This window comes from Arachis hypogaea, chromosome 3 (genome assembly GCF_003086295.3).
Source record: "Arachis hypogaea cultivar Tifrunner chromosome 3, arahy.Tifrunner.gnm2.J5K5, whole genome shotgun sequence".
NCBI lineage: Eukaryota > Viridiplantae > Streptophyta > Magnoliopsida > Fabales > Fabaceae > Arachis > Arachis hypogaea.
The window spans coordinates 1,966,394-1,977,322 of record NC_092038.1 but is presented as its reverse complement, the minus strand read 5'-3'; the positions used below and the strand labels follow the sequence as shown (position 1 = coordinate 1,977,322).

The 10,929-nt window shown below is 35.4% G+C and overlaps 2 pseudogenes; one reads left to right on the top strand and one right to left on the bottom strand.

Annotated features, from left to right (window-relative positions):
* The first annotated feature begins 1,094 nt into the window (after nt 1–1,094).
* LOC112792813 (isovaleryl-CoA dehydrogenase, mitochondrial-like) lies at nt 1,095–5,307 on the top strand (annotated as a pseudogene).
* Nucleotides 5,308–5,369: 62 nt separating this feature from the next.
* On the bottom strand, nt 5,370–10,294 carry LOC112786409 (auxin response factor 4-like; annotated as a pseudogene).
* Nucleotides 10,295–10,929: the final 635 nt, after the last annotated feature.

Genomic DNA, 10,929 nt, shown 5'->3' with positions numbered 1-10,929 from the left:
GGAAAAGCTTAAATATATTTTCCACCGTGAGAAATATAGCATTTTTGTCTTCATTCATATATACACATTCATTCATTACAACTAAATCTACATTCAGTATGCTGTTCTTGGTTTTCCTTACAATAAAAATGAACAACTTAAACTAAATTAAGCTACAATGGTGATTGCTAACTAAGGTTGATAACTTACAAGCTGTGACATGGGATACACTTTTGAGTTTCAGCATGTCAATGAATCCATTTTCCCTGCAATACATGTAGCAAAGCAGATTAGTCTTTAACAGTTAAAAATACAGACCTAACCGTTACGCGTAATCACATCTAAAATGATTAGCACAGTAATTACACTAATTAGTGGATTAGTACAGTGAGTGCACCTGACGAGGATGGCGAGAAAGGCGAATGCGGAGGCGGAGAAGAAAGAGAGGAGTGAGTAGAGAGCATAGTTGGAAGGCTGAATGCTGTTAGATGTCAAAACGGCGGAGAAAGCTGCGTTTTGGTAAACAGAGAACTTTGAGGGCTTGGAATTCGACGAAGAAGCCATGGCTGAGCTCAAACCCTACCCTCGCTAGGGTTTTTGCGTTTCGATCTCAGTAACACCAACACGAAGAAGAAGATGCAGTTCCTGCCGGGGTTTTAAGCTACTCACTGGGTTTAATTTTAAACTTCAACTTCGAAGTTAAATATTTATCGTATGATAAACATTTTTATTTTCACTAAAAATTGCGGCCTCTTATTTTTAATAAAAATACATCTTTAATGTTGTTAAAAACTAAAAAAATAAAAATAATTATTTTATTTTTTATTGAAAAAGAAATTATAATATATAATTAAATGTTTTATAATTTTTTTAATTAATTCTAATAAATAAAAAAAATTTTAGTCATTATAATAGAAATAGAGAAGAAAAGGTTTCGTAAGGAAGTAAAACTTAGTCTCCTTGATCCTTATCTAAACCGGCAAACATTTTATTTAACAACTTATTAAGACGTGGAATTATTATCACTTCTCTTTTAAATATTAATATAATAATTAGAAAGAGGTTCAAAGATTCTAACTTTCTATGTAAAAGCCCATTCCGATATCAAATAATCATATCATCCTTATTGTTGCTGCTACTGCTACGATGCACAGGATCAAGAGAGCAACTCCATTCTTTGTTCTTCAGTGTTCACAAGTTTGAAAACAACACATTCTCACCGTGCTGCTGCTTTCTCCACTTCCTTGCTTTCGATGATACTCAGATTCAGGTTCCCCACAAACACAAGCTCCTTTTTAGCAAAAAGTATTCAACTTTCTTTTTTGGAAGAAAGATAAATCTGGATCCCCTGTTTGGGTTTTATGGTGTTTATTATTAATTCTTCTTTAGGATGAAGTACAGATGATTTATTATTGTTAGAAGACTGATTGGTGAAATGGTTGTTGTAGGGTTTATTGTGATTGTGATTGTTACCTTTAATATGAGGGAAGAGTGTTTTTAATGTTGATGTGATCAATCATATCATTGACTTAAGATCCTTGACATGAACATGGTCAATGATATCACCCACCAATGTCATTACTTTATTATCTTAAAAAAAAACTAATTTTTGCACCAACATTTATTCTGCTTATTGAAAATGTACTATGTCATGCTTTTAACAATTTGAAGGTTTTATTGCATCGTACAGTTCAAAGAAAGTGTTTCTCAATTTGCAACGGAGCACATTGCACCTCATGCTTCAAAAATAGACCACACAAATTATTTCCCAAAGGTTAGTATGAGGATCTACTTTATCTTCTCCACAAAACAAACTTTTGGATAATTCTGAAATCTGTTTATGTTTTATATGTAATTTAGGAGGTTAACTTATGGAAAAGCATGGGAGAATTTAACCTTCATGGGATTACTGCACCAGGTAGTTTTATTCTTCCCCCTTACTTCACTGCCTCAATTTTCTTCTGCAAATTATTTGATGAATATAAACATAATAAATGCTAATAAATGAATTCAATACGATGCACTCAACTTAAAGGGTATATGCTAGTTTACCTTGCAGGTTGTGAACCTCATACTAGTACTAGTACATTGGCTTCTTTTTAAGATTATGATGTCTTGTATTCCAACAAACTTATCAAATGTTATATATGCTTATTTGCAGAGGAATATGGAGGGCTTGGTCTCGGTTACTTGTATCACTGTATAGCAATGGAAGAGATAAGCCGTGCTTCAGGATCTGTTGGCCTTTCTTATGGTGCTCATTCAAACCTGTGTATCAATCAACTGGTAATTGAATGGAGCTTAAGTCTCATTCGTTGTATGTTTGGTGATAATCTGACAAGCCTTTAGGATTGCATCTTTTGTTTCGTTTAGGTAGGAATGGAAACCCGGATCAGAAGCAGAAATACTTGCCAAAGGTTCTAGTTCTACCACATAGTTTAATCTGTTTCTTTTAGTACAATTTCTGCCTCGCCCTATTGTCAGCATTTCATAAGCTAAGTTGTTTTTACTGCCTTCAATTTGAAGCTTATCTCTGGAGATCATGTGGGAGCTTTGGCAATGAGCGAGCCCAATTGTAAGATTTGCGAAACCGAATAGTTGTAGTGTGTTGCATCTTTTAAGATATTCCAAGGATTTCATAGAGCGAATTGGTCTTTCGTGCAGCTGGTTCTGATGTTGTCAGCATGAAATGCAAGGCTGATCGTGTTGATGGTGGCTACGTACTTAATGGAAACAAGATGTGGTGTACTAATGGTCCAGTCGCTCAAACATTGGTATGCTTCTTCAATCTTTTCTGCATTTTCCCATCCTTTTTGTATTGACTTTGCACTTGTTTAGTTTGCCTTTATAAACGTAGAAGGGTAATGTTTCCTCAAATTGTCAATGAAAATGCTAATTATAGTGCATTTGATTAATAGTCGAGACACAGATGCTGAGAATGTATAGCCCATTTGATATATTGAACTGAATCAGGTTGTCTATGCAAAGACAGACACAAAAGCTGGGTCAAAAGGAATCACTGCATTCATCATTGAGAAGGGAATGCCGGGGTACTTGTACTGAACCTAGTCAAATTTAAAGTGTGCTAAAATCTCTGCATTTCAAGCTTACAGTTCAGTTAATTCTTGAAAATAAATATTAAAGTAGTAATTTTATCAAATATAAAAGGCTGGTTACTGGCTCCTTGTTGCATCTGATAGTTCAAATTTGATTACCAAGTCCTTAGCTTGCAAAATTCCTTCTCTGAAAATTGAGGGGGAAAAAGTAGAGTCATGTAACTGAAAAATAAATGGCTAAAACGTTGAGGCAGTGCATAAATGATAAGTCACTTGGGTATGGGGAAAATTAGGAGTGGAAGATGAAAATTATGAATTTTGCTTGTGTTTGATTTCAGATTCAGCACGGCCCAGAAATTGGATAAACTTGGGATGCGAGGAAGTGATACGTATGTATGCATGCTCTGTGACAACTTTTCTCTGCTTAATCCATTTTTAGTCGATGTCCATTCCTTTTACTGATAATAAATATGACTTGTGTTGGCAGATGTGAACTTGTGTTTGAGAATTGCTTCGTTCCTGAAGAAAATGTTCTTGGGGAAGTAGGAAAAGGTCTTGCAATAGCTTCTATGATCATATTTATCAACTTTAGAATAAAATCATCTTTATGTTATTTTGTATATTCAACCCTGCAAAAGTTTGTTGTATGACCATCATTGGTCTTCTGTAATATCCTAATAAAAAACCGCTTGTGTTATTCGTTATATGCGTGCCAACCATAGTCTTATAATACCAGTTCTTTCTTGTTTTAGGAGTCTATGTCATGATGTCTGGGTTGGATCTGGAGAGACTTGTTTTGGCAGCTGGTCCCCTGGGTATCATGCAGGCATGTCTTGATGTGGTCCTTCCTTATGTTCGACAAAGAGAGCAGTTCGGTCGTCCTATCGGGGAATTTCAGTTTATACAGGTCCAGATCGTTGAGAAATGATTTTTCCACAATCATCCTGGCATTTTATTGCATGTGATTTTTAGACATTACATTGTTCGATCTTCTGTTACAGGGGAAAGTTGCGGACATGTATACTTCTTTACAGTCCTCAAGGTATGAGATTCTAATGTCATGATGCTGTTTCTCTTTCTAATTTAGCTTGCTTGGCAGCAGGGTAACATTTTTCATTTCAGGGCTTATGTGTATTCGGTGGCTCGGGACTGCGACAATGGAAAAGTAGACCCAAAGGTGCGTCCACATATCTTTATCCTGTGGTTAACATAGTACATTAAATATTTCTTGAAAACATAAGCACCATCAGGTTTTTTAAATAAAATGACAATTATTTACTATTGGAACTCCTTCCATAGGGTATTCTCTTTCATTTTTTTTCCTTTTTTTTTTGTTTCGGGTCTATTTTGCCATAGTAATATACCAACATATGAGTGTCGTGGCACGTGTGAAACGCAATACCATTATGCTGTAACGATAGACTGAGTATAAATTATCATTGCTAAAATGTTAGCATATGTTTCTGCAATTGTTCTGAACTCAAGCATCAAATTGAACTTAAGATGTTGACTAATTACAACTCTACTTGTGGATTTTCTGTCCGATCCTCAATGCAAGAAACTTCCATAGTTTCCTGATTTTTCATTGGTATTGTTTCCTATTCATTGCAAAACATGATGTAATGGCTACTGCTTTCAGGATTGTGCTGGAGTTATACTTACTGCAGCTGAGAGAGCAACCCAAGTTGCTTTGCAGGTAAATAATTTGCACAGGTTATTTGTTGCAGCTACTATTCTTTGAGTTTTTCGGGTAATACTTTTCAGCCAAATTTATAGAAATCATGATTTTAGAAAATTATCAACTCTGCAATGGTTCTTACTCCTAACATTTTGGGTAAATTACATTTGACCTCTCTTGAAGTCAGACGATACTATTTGTTGTTAGTATCGATATGACAAATTAAGAAATTTTGGGATAATAACCGAAAATCAGGGAAGGTCGGCATAATTTACGCTAACTATTTTTTCGTTGTTTTCTTCTTGTGTTACTGTGCTTATATTAGCCTTCAAAATTTGCAGGCAATACAATGTTTGGGAGGAAATGGATATGTGAATGAGTATCCAACTGGTCGTCTTCTGAGAGATGCCAAACTATATGAGATTGGTGCAGGAACTAGTGAGATCAGAAGAATGATTATTGGACGTGAACTCTTCAAGGAGCAGTAGTGAAATGTTCATTATGTAACAGTAGATGTTCATTCATCAAAGGGGAATAAAATTAGAGTCATGAGAATCCATTTATTAATAAAGGAAAGCTATTTTTTACCAAAAATGTTTCATCTGTTATTTGTAGTTAATTTCTGAAGCTGAAAAATGATCACACCACCAAACACATTCATAACAATACCAAGTAAATATATTGCACAGCATGGAACCATGGCATGAAATTTAGAAATGATCACCATGATTCCATAGAATATGTAACTCAAGCAGTTATAGGTTATTACATAATGCTAATAGCACAGCCCTTATTTATAGCTAAAGTTCAGATTTTTCTGGGCTTAAGAAGAGTTCATAAGATAAATTATCATAACATAAATAGCATCAAAGTGCATGTAGTAAATAAGAGAGAAACAAGGCTAACATAACATAACATAATTGATCTCAATTACAGCCCTGAAACTTTAGACTTTGAGAACTGTTGGAGAATAATAATCTGGTTGACCCACTGAGGAGGACTTTGAAGGCTCCATAATCATTGGTGCCTCTTCCAAACTGCTATTTGTTTCATCATTGATTATCCCAATTGTCATCTTCTCCACTTCTTCTTGGGAATGTATATGGATCTTGCACACCACATTGCAAAACTCACTGCAGCCAAAGATAACATTGTAAGTTTTTAGCTTTCATAAAATATAGTGCAAGAGATTATAGCATGAAAATCAATTATGAAGAAGAAAACTTACTGCCATGGATCATCCCCAACAACCTTATATCATTCTCATTATCAGTGTAGAGGATCCTCCATCCCTTATCAGGATCTCTAAGAAGGCCTTCCATGCCGAAAAGTCTCTCAAGTTCACTCAGCAGGTCAGCATAGCTGCTCAATCTTGATAGATCAATGGCTCTTCCTACTAGGCTTCCTTGATTGTGAACCTTCATGCAGTGGCAACAAAAAACATCAGATAAAAATCTGTATCATAACATAATTTCGTCGATATCACTCTTCGCTCACCTTAGTACAACTCCTTTTGCAGTGTTCTGTAAATTTTGAGGGGTAGTTTCCCCAGACAAAGGAAATCCAAATAGTTTGCAGCCATTTACCTTTGCCTTAACATTTTTGCTGTCATCTGGAATCTTCATATCCGGCGCACAAGTTTCGCCCGGCATTGTCTTCTTATGCTCATTTGGAACATCTGTTCTTCCAACTTCACTTCTCTTGATCACCCCTTGATTGGAATGTGTGTTGAAGGAGACATTCTCTCTGTGGAAATTCGTCGGTTTCGAGTAAAACATGTTGGTTTGAGCAGTTTTCTTGTGAATATCCTCATAGGGAAAATAAGAAGATTCAAGAACTTGTGGTTTGGTTGCTTGATGAAAGTTGAAAGTGGTGCAACCAATACTATTGTTGGATTTGCCCCAAGAACCAAGGCTCAAATCAACTTTTCCCCTAAGGGATTTCAATGGACCTATTTCTTGACCTTGCAAGACCCTTGGAAACCTAGTAGTTTCTGTGAAGCCTGCATAGCTGAATGGATGAACACTCATAAGCTCAGCAGTGTTGCCCCTTCTCACTCCAGTTGTTGATGCTACATGTGGAAGAGGGCTCATCTCGAATCGCGGCCGGTTAGTTAAGGTGTCACATCCATAATAGAGTGACAGAAAACCAGCATTTTCTTGACCTTGCAAGACCTTTGGTGATCTTACAGACTCCTCAAAGTCCACCAATCCACTGCTCCCTGCTGCCAACAAGAGGATTATTAGGATGCCTTAACAAGCAAGTCTTCGTCCGCTTAGGACATACATCTCAACTAAATTGCAGTCAGCTTCAGCCACAGTCTGTTGCAATCTTTGATGATTGCAACATAACTGTGACTGAAGCTGCAACTTTATTAGGACACATACCAGTGATGAGGTGACTGTGAGCGGCAGCTTGCCCATCCGTTCTTAGTTTCTTCAGTCTTGGGAAGGACTGAAGACTCAAAGGAGGAAGGGAAGCGAAAGGATCGATCTCCCATGGAGATACTCGGTCTTGATGATTAGTATCAATATCCTCATCCCATCTAACCTGTTGTTGAAGCCATATCCATCTTATCATTGTTTCAGTTAAAGAAAAACAAAACTAGAGATTAAGTAGAAAAAACAAATTAATGTAATGGGTTATAGTATGATCAATGTATAAAGAAAAATTTCATATGTACCATCAAGCATCTCCACTTTGATTTAGGCCATCTATATGGATCTACTTCACTCATTCCAATCACAGTACCACCACCACACCTGCAATATAGGAATACAAATTATTATGTGAATCACAATGATTTTTCTAATGTATGGATACAAATTATGCAGTAGTTTTTACCTTCTTTCTGGAGATTCATCCATTTCAAAAGTCATTTTGAATCTTGTCCCAATTGTCACAGGATTGTTGATGCTTTTAACATATTTTTGATATGGCACAACAAAGGGTGCATGACTTGCTCTGTATCATACAAAAGGAGAAGTTATTTGCATCTGACACGTTCTTCGACTACTGTATAATATGCGTATTTGCTCGAAATACGAGACAAAATAAGTATACAAAATATCTGTCTTATCTGCGTATCTACGAAAAAAAGACAAAATAAGTATACAAATATCTTTCTTATTTGTATAACTCAAGTTTAATACTATTGATATAGTCACATACCAATCATGAGTTGGTATCCAAAAAGGGAACAAGCTACATTCATATGAAATTTAATATTTATATATAAAATAAAATAAAAGGTAGATATGATCTACTGTCCAAAAGGGTCAAAGCTAGTAAGCTTTAATTATATTATCATATTCATAATATCATGGTTTCTAGAAAGACTAAGGGCCAGTTTTCTTCCACGTCATTGGAATTTGACAAGTTCATTGCTACCATAAATACCTAATTGGGATATCCTAAGGTCAAATTTGGATCCGTGAACTCAACTGTTGTGAGTTCAATGAACTCAACAAGCCTATTATTGAAAAAATAGTACTTAATTCAATTTATAATTGGCCAAAATCAAAATCTAAGTATAAATGAATTGCATTGTGATTTGTGAAGTTTAGTACCTTGGACTGTAGAAAACATGAAACATGCTTTTGGTGGATATTGCATCAGAAACAGAAGAAAGAAAATTGGGATAACAGTTTTGGTTTCCAATTACTGTTCCAGGAAGACCATTTCTTGGTCTAATAGCTCTTCTGATCCCCAATCTCAGTTCTCCATTTTCACCCCTACAAACATATCAATCAATCAATATGAAACTTTAGAATATAATTATTATATAGTTACATGAAATGCAATACGTTCTGTTACGGAACAGAAACAGATACCAAATACACCACATATAAAATATTTTATATGAGAAGTAGAGTTTAATTTTGATACACTGGTGTAAAACGTTTTATACAGCCGTGCAATTATATCTATTCTTTTGAATGACTATTTACGCGATCAATATAAAAAGTAGTTATTTTTACTTATATGTATTATTACAGACTTATATACCTTAGAAAGAGGACTGCATCACCAGAAACAAGTTTCTTTTGGCCAACAAACATACTCCAACCAGTAGTGAGTAAATGCCTCCTTGGTTGCCCTGAACAAATTACAACATCAACTTTTTATTTTTAATTCTTTTTAAGTATAATCAATTAATCAATATATGAATACTAGATTTACCTCTATAAATATGGCGAAATCTCCACTCCACACCATGAAGGTCTTTTGCTACAAGCTCTTGAGAGGGTCTTTGTTGTTTATAATCCTAAAACATAGCACCACAAGAACAAGAGAACTAAACAATCAAAACTTGCATTCATATATTTTCTTTTATCTACTATGCTAGACTCTCTTGGTTCTAAAACATCGAACGCTTTGAAAATTCGATACATTCATAACTCAGTGTGTAGGGTGTAAACTACACACCGAGTTGTTAATGTACCGAATTTCCAAAGTGACATACAGTTTTAGAACAAAGAGAGTAGTAAGTAGAAGAGAAGAGTTCAGATTTGACACCAAAGGAGGAAAACAATCTTCAGCAGCTCGCGAGGAACAGAGAATCCTCCATGAGTGCTGGTATCTGAAGCAGTGAGTGATTTGCAGAACATGTGAGTTGTTGGCTTTAAAGGTGGAACTCCATTTCCCTCTTCATCTCCTCCAATTTCCTCAACCTCTTTACCCTCCAAATTCTTATCTTCCAACTAAGATTAAAAGAAAAAGAAAGTACTATTCAGAATTCACTTGAACCTAGTGCCTATATATCAATCATTATTCTAAGTTCATGAAAAAGCAACCTCATCAGATTGGGGAAGCAAAGTAATCTGAGTATAAACCTCATCATTCTCCTTATTAGCCTGTTCCAAGAAACATGAACAGTTTCATCATTAAAACCAAAATGCATCTACATTAACAAGAACATGATTATGATGATGAAAGTAGTACTCACAAGTAACTGAACATTAACAACCCTGCAAAGGATTTGAGGCTGAAGATCATAATTAGGCACATCAATTGGTGTGAAATGAGAGAAAGAAGAGGATTGTTCTAAGTGTCCTTGAGGGAAGTACACAACCACATTCCCTTTCTTTGGGAGTGAAGTTAGAGGTCCAGCACAAGCATGCCAAAGTTCAAGGTAAGAAGACATAGCAGAATCTGAAGGAGAAGGTGATGAAGCTCCTTTGTCACATTCCACATTGCTCTCATCATCATCCTCACTACTCACTACAACTGCATGGTTCAGATCAATGTCCATGAAGCAAGAACACTAAACAGTTACTATGTTCCAAAGTTGAAGAGAAAAGTGGAGACTATATAGAAAAGAAAGAGAAGAGGAAGAGGAAGAGAGGATCAAATAATAACAAGGGATTCAAAGTAAGATTGAAGGGCCATTTGGAGGTGAAGAAGTAGTGAAGAGGGAGCAGAAGAAGCAGACATAGACAAAGGTGCAAACAGTAGTAATAAGAGAAGCAAAGCAGAGAATGAAACCAAAAACAGAAGAAGCCAATTTGGTTTGGTTAGTGGATTTTGAAGTTAAAGAGTGTGTTTGGTGGAGGGGACATTGTTAAGACAGTACAGAACCCACCACACTGTTCTTCACTTCTTTGCTTTCTTTTATTTTCATCATCTTTATTATTCGTTTATGTCTTTTACTGTTCTTGTGGGGTGACACAAACAAAACTTTATGTACAATGTAAACAAACAAATCTTCATTATTACTAACACAGAGATTCAAGCGAAGTTAACTTCCTATGAAGTTGATAGTTAAGAGTCGTCAGATGATAATTTAGTCAAATTTATCAAATTATTTAAGGTTAAAACTCAGATAAAGTCGACTTTAGTTGATATTTGAGAATCGTTAGATGAAATTTAGTCAAAGCAATCAAATCATCTACCAGTTCTCAAGTATCAACTATATCTAAATTTCTACCATTATTTAGTAACTCTCAGCAAATAACTTTACATAAAATTAACTGCATGTCTGCACCTAAATTTTCACCTTCTAATTTAATTTAAGTAAAGTATCGTTTTTGTCCCTAACGTTTGGAGTAAATCCTGTTTGTGTCCCTAACGTTTAAATCGTCCTATTTGTATCTTAACGTTTGTAAAAGTGATTCAATGTTATCCTGCCATCAATTACACATCATGAACGCTTCAGTTTGAATTTTAAAAATCTCTTCTTGAAGTTAGAATACAAATGTCTGGGATAGAATCGAT